This window comes from Aethalodelphis obliquidens, unplaced genomic scaffold (genome assembly GCF_003676395.1).
Source record: "Aethalodelphis obliquidens isolate GAN/ISIS:26980383/991018 unplaced genomic scaffold, ASM367639v1 scaffold3, whole genome shotgun sequence".
Taxonomy (NCBI): Eukaryota; Metazoa; Chordata; class Mammalia; order Artiodactyla; family Delphinidae; genus Aethalodelphis; species Aethalodelphis obliquidens.
The window spans coordinates 38,686,170-38,700,401 of NW_020837947.1; the positions used below are offsets into that span (position 1 = coordinate 38,686,170).

The window sequence follows — 14,232 nt, forward strand, 5'->3', positions numbered from 1 at the left end:
AGGTGTAAGGTTAGGTTGTTTATTTGAGATGTTTCTTGTTTCTTGAGGTAGGATTGTATTGCTATAACCTTCTCTCTTAGAACTGCTTTTGCTGCATCCTATAGGTTCTGGGTCATCGTGTTTTCATTGTTGTTTGTTTCTAGGTAGTTTTTGATTTCTTCAGTGATCTCTTGGTTATTAAGTAGTGTATTGTTTAGCCTCCATGTATTTGTACTTTCTATAGATTTTTTTCCGTAATTGATATCTAGTCTCATAGTGTGGTCATTGCAAAAGATACTTGACACCATTTTAATTTTCTTAAATTTACCAAGGCTTGATTTGTGACACAAGATATGATTTGTCCTGGAGAAGGTTCCATGAGCACTTGAGAAGAAAATGTATTGCCTTGTTTTTGGATGGAATCTCCTATAAATATCAATTAAGTCCATCTTGTTTAATGTGTCATTTAAAGCTTCTGTTTCCTTATTTATTTACATTTTGGATGATCTGTCCATTGGTGAAAGTGTGGTGTTAAAGTCCCCTACTATGACTGTGTTACTGTCAATTTCCCCTTTTATGGCTACTAGCATTTGCCTTATGTATTGATGTGCTCCTATGTTGGGTGCATAAATATTTACAATTGTTAATATCTTCTTGTTGGATTGATCCCTTGATCATTATGTAGTGTCCTTCTTTGTCTTCAGTAATTGTCTTTATTTTAAAGTCTATTTTTTCTGATATGAGAATTGCTACTCCAGCTTTCTTTTGATTTCCATTTGCATGGAATACCTTTTTCCATCCCCTCACTTTCAGTCTGTATTTTTCCCTAAGTCTGATGTGGGTCTCTTGAAGACAGCATATATATGGGTCTTGTTTTTGTATCCATTCAGCCAGCCTATGTCTTTTGGTTGGAGCATTTAATCCATTTAGATTTAAGGTAATTATTGATATGTATGTTCCTATTACTTAATTGTTTGGGCTTTGTTATTGTAGATCTTTTCCTTGTCTTGTGTTTCCTGCCTAGAAAAGTTCCTTTAGCATTTGCTGTAAAGGTGGTTTGGTGGTACTGAATTCTCTTAGCTTTTGCTTGTCTGTAAAGGTTTTAATTTCTCCATCAAATCTGAATGAGATCCTTGTTGGATAGAGTAATCTTGGTTGTAGGTTTTTCCCTTTCATCACTTTAAATATTTCCCGCTACTCCCTTCTTTCTTGCAGAGTTTCTGCTGAAAGATCAGCTGTTAGCCTTATGGGGATTCCCTTGTATGTTATTTTTCCCTTGCTGCTTTTAATATTTGTTCTTTGTATTTAATTTTTGATAGTTTGATTAACATGTGTCTTGACATGTTTCTGCTTGGATTTATCCTGTATATGATTCTCTGTGCTTCCTGGAGTTCATTAACTATTTCCTTTCTCATGTTGGGGTAATTTTCAACTATAATCTCTTCAAATGTTTTCTCAGTACCTTTCTTTTTCTTTTCTTCTTCTGGGACCCCTATAATTCAAATGTTGGTGCATTTAATGTTGTCCCAGAGGTCTCTGAGACTGTTCTCAATTCTCTTCATTCTTTTTTCTTTATTCTGCTCTGTGGTAGTTTTTCCACTGTTTTATCTTCCAGGTCACTTATCTGTTCTTCTGCTTCAGTTATTCTGCTATTGATTCCTTCTAGAGAATTTTTAATTTCATTTATTGTGTGGTTCATCATTGTTTATTTGCTCTTTAGTTCTTCTAGGTCCTTGTTAAACGTTTCTTGTATTTTCTCCGTTCTATTTCCAAGATTTTGGATCATCTTTACTATCATTACTCTGAATTATTTTTCAGGTCGACTGCCTATTTCCTCCTCATTTGTTAGGTCTGGTGGGTTTTTACCTTGCTCCTTCATCTGCTGTGTGTTTCTCTGTCTTCTCATTTTGTTTAACTTACTGTGTTTGGGATCTCCTTTTTGCAGGCTGTAGGTTCATAGTTCCCATTGTTTTTGATGTCTGCCCCCAGTGGGTAAGCTTGGTTCAGTGGGTTGTATAGGCTTCCTGGTGGAGGGGACTGGTGCCTGTGTTATGTACAATGAGGCTATGCCTGTGTTTGCCTCCGGTGGTGTGTTTTGTGGTGTCTGTGACCTTATTATGATTTTAGGCAGCCTCTCTGATAATGGGTGGGGTTGTGTTCCTGTCTTGCTAGTTGTTTGGTAGGGTGTCCAACGCTGTAGTTTGCTGCTAGTTGAGTGGAGCTGGGTCTTAGCATTGAGATGGAGATCTCTGGGAGAGCTTTCGCCATTTAATATTATGTGGAGCCGGGAGGTCTCTGGTGGACCAATGTCCTGAACTCGGCTCTCCCACCTCAGAGGCACAGGCCTGACACCCATCTGGAGCACCAAGACCCTGTCAGATACACGGCTCAGAAGGAAAGGGAGAAAAAAGAAAGAAAGAAAGAAAAGTAAAATATAATAAAGTTATTAAAATAAAAAATAAATATTAAAAATAAAAAGTTAAAAAGTAATAAAAAGAAAAGAAAGGAAAGAGAGCATCCCAACCAAAATACAAATCCACCAATGATAAGAAGTGCTAAAAACTATACTTAAAAAAAAAAATCGGACAGACCGAACCTAGGACAAATGGTAAAAGCAAAACTATACAGAAAAGATCACACAGAGAAGCATAAACATACTCACAAAAAGAGAAAACGGGAAAAAAATATATATATCATTGCTTTCAAAATCCACTGCCCCAATTTTGGGATGATTCATTGTTTGTTTGGGTATTCCACAGATGCGGCGTACATCAAGCTGATTGTGGAGATTTAATCCGCTGCTCCTGAGGCTGCTGGAGAGATTTCCCTTTCTCTTCTTTGTTTGCACAGCTGCCGGGGTTCAGCTTTGGATTTGGCCCCGCCTCTGCGTGTAGGTCGCCTGAGGGCGTCTGTTCCCGCCCAGACTGTACGGGGTTATAGTAGCAGCTGATTCGGCGGCTCCGGCTCACTCAGGCCGCGGGGAGGGAGGGGTAGGGATGAGGGGCGAGCCTGCGGCAGCAGAGGCCTGCATGACGTTGCACCAGCCTGAGGCGCGCCGTGTGTTCTCCCAGGTAAGTTGTCCCTGGTTCACGGGACCCTGGTAGTGGCGAGCTGCACAGGATCCCGGGAGGGGAGGTGTGGAGAGTGACCTGTGCTTGCACACAGGCTTCTTGGTGGCGGCAGCAGCATTCTTAGCATCTCATGCCCGTCTCTGGGGTCCGCGCTTTTAGCCGCGGCTCGCGCCAGCCTGTGGAGCTCCTTTAAGCGGCCCTGTTAATCCCATCTCCTCGCGCGCACCCGGAAGCAATGGTCTCTTGCCTCTTTGGCAGCTTCAGGCCTTTTCCAGGACCCTCTCCCGGCTAGCTGTGGCGCACTAGCCCCCTTCAGGCTGTGTTCACGCAGCCAACGCCAGCCCTCTCCCTGGGATCCAACCTCCGAAGCCCAAGCCTCAGCTCCCAGCCCCCGCCCGCCCCGGCGGGTGAGCAGACAAGCCTCTCAAACTGGTGAGTGCTGGTCGGCACCGATCCTCTGTGCGGGAATCTCTCCGCTTTGCCCTCCGCACCCCTGTGGCTGCGCTCTCTTCCGTGTCACTGAAGCTTCCCCGCCTCCCCCATCTCCCCCCGGGAAGGGGCTTCCTAGGGTGTGGAAACTTTTCCTCCTTCACGGCTCCCTCCCACTGGTGCAGGTCCTGTCCCTATTCTTTGTCTCTGTTTTTTCTTTTGCCCTACCCAGGTACGTGGGGGGTTTCTTGCCTTTTGGGAGGTCTGAGGTCTTCTGCCAGCGTTCAGTAGGTGTTCTGTAGGAGTTGCTTCACATGTAGATGTATTTCTGATGTATTTGTGGGGAGGAAGGCAATCTCCACGTCTCACTCCTCCGCCATCTTGGAGGCCTCCCGAGCCTCAATTTTTTTCACCTGTAAAAAATTAATTCCATTATCCCATTTATTATTAGAAATGTGTTATTATAAAGACAAAGTAATCCCCTCCGTGGATTTACAGAAGAAGAGGGCTAAGACCTTGTCTTAACTCCGTCTTTGAAAGCCTGGGCAAAAAAGAATGAGTTGTCGACGGAGAGTCCTAAAAGCAGAGTGCAGGGAGGTGGGAGGAAAACTAAGAGCATACAGTATCGTAAAAGCTAAAGGAAAATTGTTTCCAAGAGGAGTGGTGAACTGTTTTGGCTTTTACTGGTGAAAACTCAAACAGAATGAAAACGGAAAAGTAGCTACTGTATTTAGCAATATGGAGTAGACTGATTACTCTAGTGGATGTTTGATATGAGGGAATATTTGGGAATAGAACTCAGACTGCAGAAAGGTAAGAAAGAAGCAAGGAAAGGGAAGTTATGAATATAAAGCCACACTCTTGGGAAATTTTGCTGTGAAGGGAAATAGGACAGTAGCTAAAGGGGACTTGAGGGAAGGTTGTGAAGATGAGAAACATGTAAGACTGTTTATAATACTGATAGAAAAATGGGGCAAGTGGAGAATACAAAAAGTTAAGAGTTCTTGGTAAAGCAGCAGAGAAGGGGCTTTTAGCATACAGGTTAGGTATTATTGGTCTTGATAAGAGGTGAGGCCCCTTTCCTTTCCTTATTTTGTCCGTAGGCCAGGAGGAGAGGATGGGCACGGATTGAAGCAGGTTTACAGATTCCTTGTGGGGAGTTGCAGTCCGTGTCTCAGGGCTTGTACTTCTTTGCTAGGCAGGAGACACAGTCATTTGTTGATAATTAAATGGGAAACCTGGGACAGGTTATGGAGAAAATTGGAGATTTGATTAGAATAGAGGAAATTAAAAATGGTCGTGAATAATTATCTGACTAGAAAAACACCTTGGCAGGCCAGGGGCGAGGGCCAGTTAAGGCTGTTGATTCATGCTTTAGGTACAATTCTGTCTTCCTTACTAGAATGCTAAGGTTTGGGAAGTTAAAAGGTATGGTTTTTCAGACTTGTCTTACTCAGGTACCAAATAAACATTTTATAATTGGCAATATTGCCCTTAGTTAATAAAGTGTAACATCTTAGTTATCAAGATCACTGGTAAGCTTTTCCAGTCTTATATTTTAAACTGTTGAAACTATGCCCTGTCTTACATTTTGTAGTAAAACAATTTAAATACCAAGAGTAAACTCTTATGTTTCAAGTGATGGGATAGTTTCAAAATTATCTGTAGAAATTTTAAAACTAAATAAGGAACAAAACAGCCTGCCAAAAATATATTTTAATATTTTTAAGCAACTGAAATGATGCAAATCTTTCATTGTTCTTTAGACCCTACCTTATTTTACACAAATGTTTCAGTTCCTTATGAAATTTGCTTAAATTATTGGAGTTTGAACCTTGATCCTTGAATTTCTCTTTGTAAAATGAAAAAGTAATGCAATTTTCCATACCTAGATTGGGAGTTAGCTCAATTAGTGGGATAATTTTTAATGTTAGTGGGTGTTTATATATGTTGGTTAAACACTAATGATTTCACTTTTTTCTATAATAACAGAGGATACTTAGGGATAATTAAGATAGGAACTATTTTCAAGATTCTGTCTTTTTTCACTTATTTCCGATGCAGCTTTCTATGCTTTAGTGGCCAGGAAGTAGAAGTGGTTTTTCTTTTTCTTGCCAGTAACAGATTTTAAAAGACAATTACAGATGTCTTTTTAGTGGGTTTCGGTTTGGCCTGCTAATCCCTTTCTGCTCTATTTCAATTACATTAAAGAGATTCATGTCCACTGGCTTATGTAACCAATTTTTTATAACATCATCAGCTTTCTTTCTCTCTCACCAGTTTCTAGTATCCTTAAATCATACCCTTAGACTCCTAATACATTATTGATGGGCAAGATTTTTTTTTCAGAGTGAATTAAAATATCCTAATGATTAGGGTGTTCCCATTCAGTTTTTTTTTTTTTTTTTTAATGTTTTTGCCACTTGGAAAAGATCAGCTCAACAGCTGGATCTTAATTTTAATCATCTTTTGAATTTTTCTTTGTTTTAGTTTCCTTTGACGTGATTTCCAAGAACCATCTGAGAGAATTTGACAATGGTTGCTCTTTTAGAGATGTGCCTGGATTCTAGCTTGGCTCATTGTGTTTGATTTGAAGTTTCAAAGTGGTTTTTAAAGAATTTGAGGTTCCCTCAATCCCCAAATATGGCCTGCATGTATCTTCTGTTTCTATAAAGACACTTGTAATATGAGAGAAATTGGATCTCTTGGAATGTTTACCCTTAAATAATTTAATAAGAATACATTTTGGGTTTCTTTAATTATTTACATTTTCAAAATCTTTCATGTGTTTTAGCCCACAGAGCACACAGACTTGTCAAAGTATGGTATTTGCAGTGGAGCAGAAGATGAATGCTTTTGGGATCAGACAGCTAATTCTCTTTCTCTTTTTCAGTGGTTTTAAACTTTTCAGAGTAGTTATGCATAGCTATCGATGTTGTTTGTAATGAATCAGTTTCAGTAATTCACAGAAAATAAGTGGGTGCGTGTGTGCGTATGTGTGTGAAAGCATTTTCACAATCACCTGTACCATATCAAACAGCTTTCCTATCTGGGGTTGTATTCAACACCTGCCCAGATATTAGAGCTCCATCTTATTCTTATTACGTGGTCTTACATTCCTTTGAAAACTGGAGAATTTAATTCTTTCATCTCTCACTTGTAAATTTAAAAAAATTTTAAAATTTATTACTCTATAGATTCTCTACTTGAAATGAGCTTATTTTTTATTCATGTTTGTTTAAATCCTGCATCTTTTCTCAAATGGCTTGAGGATACAAGAGTTGAGTTTAAAGAAACTTCAGAAAATAGAGTTTTGTTAGCAAGATGCAGAATGTAATTTATTACACTAAATAGAGTGCTTACAGTGATAAAATATTTATTTGAATTTTTTTTCCTTTTAATCTGATCTGGAAGAGGGCAATAAAAATTCAACAGGCCTGAGGTCATTCAATGATATTTATACACTGATGGAGAAATATAATACTGACTACAGAATCTAGGCAAACAAGGATTGAAAGGCAACCTCCATCATCATATAGATTGAAGGTTCAGACATATTCATCTCATAGGAGAAAATATACTTAATAAAATATATTTACTTAGTAAAATCAATGGAAAGATTTTATATGGCTTTCACTGAAATCCTACTAACTGAACTTAATTTACTACTTTGTTATTTTATCTTTTATTATTCTCTGTTTCATATCTTTTAGTCTCCTCAACTGTTTGGTTAGGTCTCCGAAGGCAGGAACCCTACTTATGCATCTTTGTATTTCCTAAAATATTTCAGAGAAACTAGATAATAGTTAACATTCAAAACTTGACTTATTTAATGAGAAAATAAAATTGAGAATGAATGTCTACAGTTAACTTTTTTCTGTACTAAAGGCAAAATTTTGCCTGTGATGCTATGTGTACCCGAAAAAACTTAAAACCCTATTTTGAACTGGATGAAAGACCATAAGCTCACCTCTTCGCATGGTCACAGCAAATTTACAACTATTTACAGAAAAACTATGGATGTAAAATGAAGATATAAAGAAGGAACCACAGGGACATGGGTAGGTGTGGCAGAGTTTTGATATAGTTAAGTTCCATAACCACAGGTGGGTGACCCATAAACAGGAGAATAATTAAAATTACAGAGGTTCTCCCAAAGGTGTGAGGGGTCTGAGTCCCACATCGGGTGCCCCAGCCTGGGGTTGCTGCACCAAGAAGATGAGCCCCCAGAACGTTTGGCTGCAAAGGCCAGCAGCGCTTACTTTCTGGAATCCCAGAGGGCTGGGGGAAATCGAGATTCCTCTCTTAAATGGGGCACACAAAACCTTAGACGTTCTAAGACCCAGGTCCGAAACAGTAATTTGAAAGGAGACTCGGTCAGACCTAGCTGATATGGAGAGTTTCCTGCCTGTTAGCACAGGGACACAGCCTCACCCCAGCCAACAGCCTGGCGGTGCTAGTACTGGGATGCTTGTCAGGCAACTAACTGGGCAGAGACGCAGCCCCATCCACCAGCAGATGGGCTGCCTTAAGACCCTCAGAACCCACAGGCACCCCTGGGCATGGCTCCGCCCACCAGAGGGCCCAGGACCCAGCCCCACATGCCAGTGCACAGACTCAGGACCCTGAGGGCCCTGTAGTCAGAGACTCCAGGACCGAGCTCTGGCGGGCCACAGAGCTGCTGTGGTCCTGCTTACTGGTAAGTTGGGGCTGGGGCCCAGGGTATCCTTGGGCTGGTGTCCACACACTGGTGAATAAGGCGGGAACCTGAGGAGAGTGCCAGCCTTGTGGTGGGCAGAGCCAGGCCCCGGGCCTCCTGAGCTGGTGCTGGTCCGCTGGTGGGTGAGGCTGGTCCAGGGCCTAGTGCCGGCCCCCTGGTGGGTGGAGCAGGGTCCCAAGGTCTCTGGCTGTAATTCCCTGCAAATCCTGGTAGCTACCTGAAGGTTCCGGGTGTCCTGGGGCTACTGCTGGAGCACTGGTGGGAGGGGCTGGTCTCCGGCCCTCTCATGTGGTGGCCGTGTTCTCAGGTGGCTGGGAGGTCAGGGGTTACTAATGCAGGTGGCCTGTCGGGTGAGTGACATGGCCTGAAGTATCCCAGTTCTGGCGCCTATAGGCTGGTGGGCGGGGCCAGGTTCCTGCTTCGAGGAAGGACTCCAAAATGGCACTGGCCAGCACCAGTGCACTTGTGGTACAACGAGCTCCCCAAAATGGCTACTGTCAGCGTCTGTAGCCCCAGGGTGAGCTCCAATTGCCTCCAGCCTATCCAGGAGACTCTCCTAGACCAGCAGGTGGGTCTGACCCAGGTTCCTTTCTTTTTATTTATTTATTCTTTTGCGGTCCGCGGGCCTTTCACTGTTGTGGCCTCTCCCGTTGCGGAGCACAGGCTTTGGACGCGCAGGCTCAGCGGCCATGGCTCACGGGCCCAGCCACTCCACGGCATGTGGGATCTTCCCGGACCGGGGCACGAACCCGTGTCCCCTGCATTGGCAGGCGGACCCTCAACCACTGCGCCACCAGGGAAGCCCACAGGTTCCTTTCAAATTACTGCTTCTGACCTGGGTCCCAGAGCATGTGAGATTTTGTGTGCACCCAGTAAGGGTGGAGTCTATTTCCTATAGCTCTCTGCGTCCCGTCCCCTGAAAGATTGCACCGCTGGCCTTCAAAGCAAACGTTCTGGGGGCTGGTCGTCTTTTTTTTTTTTTTTTTTGCGGTACGCGGGCCTCTCACTGTTGTGGTCTCTCCCGTTGCGCGGAGCACAGGCTCCGGACGCGCAGGCTCAGCGGCCATGGCTCACGGGCCCAGCCGCTCCGCGGCATGTGGGTCCTCCCAGAACCGGGGCACGAGCCCGTGTCCCCTGCATCGGCAGGCGGACTCTCAACCGGTGCGCCACCAGGGAATCCCTGGGGGCTGGTCTTCTTGGTGCAGGACTCCCAGGCTGGGGAGAATAATGTGGGGCTCAGAGCCTTCACTCCTCTGGTAGAACCTCCGCAATTGTAATTATCCTCCCCTTGTGGGTCACCAACCCCTGGGTATGGTTCTTGACTATACCGCATCTCTGCCCCTCCTACCTGCCTTGTGGTTTCTAATTTCTATTTTTACTTGTAGAAGATATTTTTCTGCTAGTCTTCAGGCTTTTCTTATCAATAGTTGCTCTGTAAATAGCTATAATTTTGGTGTGCCTGTGGAATGAGGTGAGCTTATGGTCTTCCTTTTCCACCATCTTGGCCACCGACCTGTCCTGGCCTAGCGTTTTCTTACGTTGTCAGAACTTTGATGCTTTTTCATAAGTTTACAAATATTTTACCCAGAATTTTTAGTTGGTTGTTTTCTATGGGAAGGTTTTTCTAAATAACCTAGCCTCTATTTATCAGAGGTGGAATGGTGACAGAGACCACCAAGATGCTCATTGTATTAGTTTGATAGGGCTGCTGTAACAAAGAGCCACAAACTGGGTAGTTTAGAACAATAGAAATGTATTGTCTCATAGTTCTGCAGGCAGAAAGCCTAAAATCAAGTTTCAGCAGGGCTGTGTTCCCTCTTAAGGTGCTAGGGAAGGATCTGTTCCAGATCTCTCCTGGCTTCTAATTGCCTCTGGCATTTCTTGGCTTGTAGATAGCTGTCTTTTCCCTATGTCTCTTCCTGTGATGTTCTCCTGTGTCCACGTACGTCTGTCTCTGTGTTCAAATTTTGCCCTCTCTATAAGGACACCAGTCAGATTGGATTAGGGCTCATGCTAATGACGTCATTTGAACTTGATTACCTGTGTAGAGACCTAATTTCCAAATCCTATCACATTCTAAGATACTGGGGGTTATATATGTTAGAACACTAACAAATACTTTTTGGGGGACACAATTCAAATCTTAATGCTCACCAACCCCATTTCTTCTTCATGGGCATCCTGAAGGCAAGATTTCCTGATCCCTGTCGCAGTTGGTTCAGGCCATCTGCTTCTGGCCAGATGAATGTGGTGGAAGTGATGTCTACTCTTACTAGACCTAGTCATAAAGTCTCCTGGATGTTGTCCTTCAGCTTTGCTCTTTACTCATTGGCTGCCTGAATGTAGAGGACACTGAGGAAGCCCTGGAAGGTCTCAGCAACACAAGATGGAGAAGCCAGATATCAAATCACCAGGAAAGGCCAGTTGCATTTGGCAAAACCCATTTGGACTGTGATGCGAGTGAAAAACATATGCTTGTTGAATGAAGGAATAATCAATGATAAGTCTTACTCTTAACTCATAGTAGCTTCTGTTGTATCTCATGCCTCTGCCTTGTTTCTCATTGATATTAGGGCCAGAAAATCTCATTTGAAAAATGCTTCTTTTTGATTAACATCCAGCTTTGTTGAGTTATAGCACAGCAGGTTTTTACAGCAAATAAAGCACTCTAGTGAAAAAATTCCCCTCTAGTTTCATAGCAGTTGATACTGTCAAAATTATAGTGTAATAGTGCTCATGCTTATTCATCACTTGATGCTCTCATATATAAATTAGATTTTGTCTTACAGGATCAATTTTTTATGTAATTAAATTTTTTATTGGAGTGTAGTGGCTGTACAATATTATATGCCACAGGTGTACAGTATAGTGATTCACAATTTTTAAAGGTTATACTCCATTTATTAGTTATTATAAAATATTGGCTATATTCCCCATGTTGTACAATATATCCTTGTAGCTTTCTTTATATCTAATAGTTTGTACCTCTTAGTCCCTTACCCCCCATATTGCCCCTCCCCCTTCCCTCTCCCCACTGGTAACCACTAGTTTATTCTCTGTATCTGTGAGTCTGCTTCTTTTTTGTTATATTCACTAGTGTGTTGTATTCTTTAGATTCTACATATAAGTGATATCATACAGTACTGCAGGGTCAATTTAAAAGATATTATACCTTATCAAATTTATTATAAGCACTCTGCCTTTGAAATATGACATCTGTAATTTTCCTAAGTTTTAGATAAAATAAGAAGGTCACATACGCACACACATACATGCACACACACCCCCCTCTATGTATTTCTGGATTTTGTTCTGATATAAAATATATCAACTTCAAGATTTGTATTTGTACAATGTACTGGGTCAATTCTAGGCCACAGAAGAAGTGTGTTTGTTGAGTCTGGTACCAAATAGTGGAAAATGAATGAAAAATAAGAACAAAGGCAAAAATATTGAAAAGTATCAGAAAATGATAGCTTATAAAATTCTTGAGAATCTGTTTTTTTAAAAAGGTTTCTAAGTAGGTCACATTTCCCTCCATGTTACAGCACCAAAAACAGTTGCCATTTTTTAAACCTGTGATTTTACTTTTAAGGATTATTTTTGCTTCATCTTTTCTGTTGTTAAGGAGGGCGTGGTAATGAATTACCATTGCTTTCTGAATAGCTGAAGTCATCTCATTACTCATGTATGTAAGATATTACCAGGTTAAGTAGTTACCCTGTTGTGGAGGGTATATATTTTTATTTCAAGATATAAAGTTCTATTACATTGTAATAGAAAAAAGTTCAACAAGTAAAATTTTCACTGTGAGAAAGAATTTACATGGATGTTTTAAGGATTGAATGTAGCATTAAGGATTGAAGGAGAATTAATCTTCCAAGAAGAGTAGTAGTAACATATTTCTTCATAATATTTAAAAACCAGGCAAGGCAGAACATTACAAAATCAGTGTTAGAAGATTATCTGGTATACTCAGGGATATGGAACGTAAAGCCTGGGACACCTATTTTAGCCTTCACCAAGTTTTACTGCTTATTATGCTTGTAGAGGAAAGGAGATGAGGAAAAACTACAGCTCTTAAAATATTTTTCAGTATAAAAGTTTGTCTCTTACAGTGGAGCTAGGGTATAGAACCATTGTCTCATTGTACGGGAGTGCATTTCTGATAATCATTAATGAAATTTCCTTATATGACATACCATTTGCTGGAATAGATACATCATTTTAGACAATCATTTAAAAATACACACTCAATGGAAAATCCTGCTAGTGATTTGTTTTAGTTTAAGCCCACAAGGAACTGCTATGCCCCTGTACTTATGTTTTTTGAGTCAAATCAAGACAGGTTGTTCTCTGTAAACTGATCAGGAGGTCAATCAAGCAGTAATGTCAAGATCTTCTATTGCTTCAGAGACCTTAAGTGGTCAGGACCGAATTTTCAAGTGAGTAACTGTTTAGGTCTTGTCAGTTACAGGGTTTTTTTCTGTTTTAATTGGGGTATAGTTGTTTTACAATGTTGTGTTCGTTTTTACTGTACAGCGAAGTGGAGTTCCCTGTGCTATATGGCAGGTTCTTATTAGTTATCTATTTTATACATATTAGTGTATATATGTCAATCCCAATCTCCTAGTTCATCACACCTCCCCACCCCCTACTTTCCCCCCTTGGTGTCCATACGTTGGTTCTCTACACCTGTGTCTCTATTTCATTGGCAGTTACAGTTAACTAGAATAAATTTTGCACATTAATTTGTTGGTAAATTGAGATAGGTATTAGAACGATGTTCTCAAAGAAGTTGCTTGGATGCAACAACTTGGATTATGGGGTTAAAAATGATTATTTGTAATATGATACTTGTAATCTTGAATTATTATTTTTTACCAGAAGCTGTGTTGTCAGCCAAGTTCTAGCAGTAGAAACTTATTGTTTGTGGTCTACACTGTCCAAGTCCAGTGATGATGGTTGATCCAACCAAATAGGGTGATTGACTGCCTTCACTTTGCACTTTGTAGCCACTGAATGGAAACTCAGTATATTTGATAGAAGTTCAAATGCAGATGAAGAACTGCCCACTTTTAATAAAGTTCTAAAACATCAAAAAGTTGGAATTTTAAAAAATTTCATAGTTTGAAACATCAGTACTCAAGGAGAGCAAACGATCATTCTATAAGGCTCTTAACTTGAGTGGAGTACTAAGACAGATATTAACTTATAAAAACTGAAATAATCTTTCATGAAGTCTTAGGAGTGGCACTAGAATTAACTAAAGTAAGCAAGTCACAGTCTCTAGGTATGCACAAAAGCGTGAAAATCATTAAATGGTTGCTTAAGAATTTGCAAATCTCTGCTTCCAGTCAAACCTTATTGAACTCCTCCATTTGCAAATATCTTAGATTCAGAGATCTCACTCTCTCTTCAATAACTGTTCTGCTTCCATTTGTCTCCTGTTGTTTCTTCTTCTCAACCTGACATTTGTCCTCATGGCCACAACATCTCCACTTTCTCTCAATTAAACAGCTCTTTCCTGGCTCTACTTTTTTCTTCTACTCCTTGTGCTTTCACTATCCTCACCTAACCAGTTATTTTCCTGCCACAATTGAAAGCAGTTACATCTGTTACTAATTTGGGTTCAAAAACTACCCGAGTTGGTGTGGAACATTGCTTACATATGCATATTGATGTTATACAACAGTTTATGACTTTCATTCTAAGCTGTGCCCTTAATACTTCTCAATATTACTTCTACTTGCCTTCAGTGGTCCCCTTTTCCATTATTTTCTGAGGCAGTGTGGCAGAGTGGAAGAGCATGGATATTGGTGACAGACCTGGATTCATAACCCAACTTCAGCACTTACTATCTGAGCGATCTTGAACAAACTATTAACCTCTTTGATCCTCAGTTTCCATTTAATTCTTACCTTGTAAAGTTTTCTGTAAGGATTTAAGGTAATGTAGGGAAGGTGATTTGGGGAATAGCTTGCTAATTAATGGTCACAATTGTACTTAAGCTGCCTGGTTTGGTGTCTCTAA

At 41.0% G+C, this 14,232-nt stretch overlaps 1 long non-coding RNA gene across 1 annotated transcript in view; it reads right to left on the bottom strand.

The window, feature by feature from the left end:
* Nucleotides 1-3,760: 3,760 nt before the first annotated feature.
* The window catches only part of LOC113609828 (uncharacterized), a 31,974-nt gene continuing 21,502 nt past the window's right edge, over nt 3,761-14,232 (bottom strand). Inside the window, exon 3 of the long non-coding RNA XR_003428820.1 lies at nt 3,761-3,892. This is a non-coding gene — a long non-coding RNA (uncharacterized LOC113609828). The remainder of the gene's footprint in view (nt 3,893-14,232) is intronic.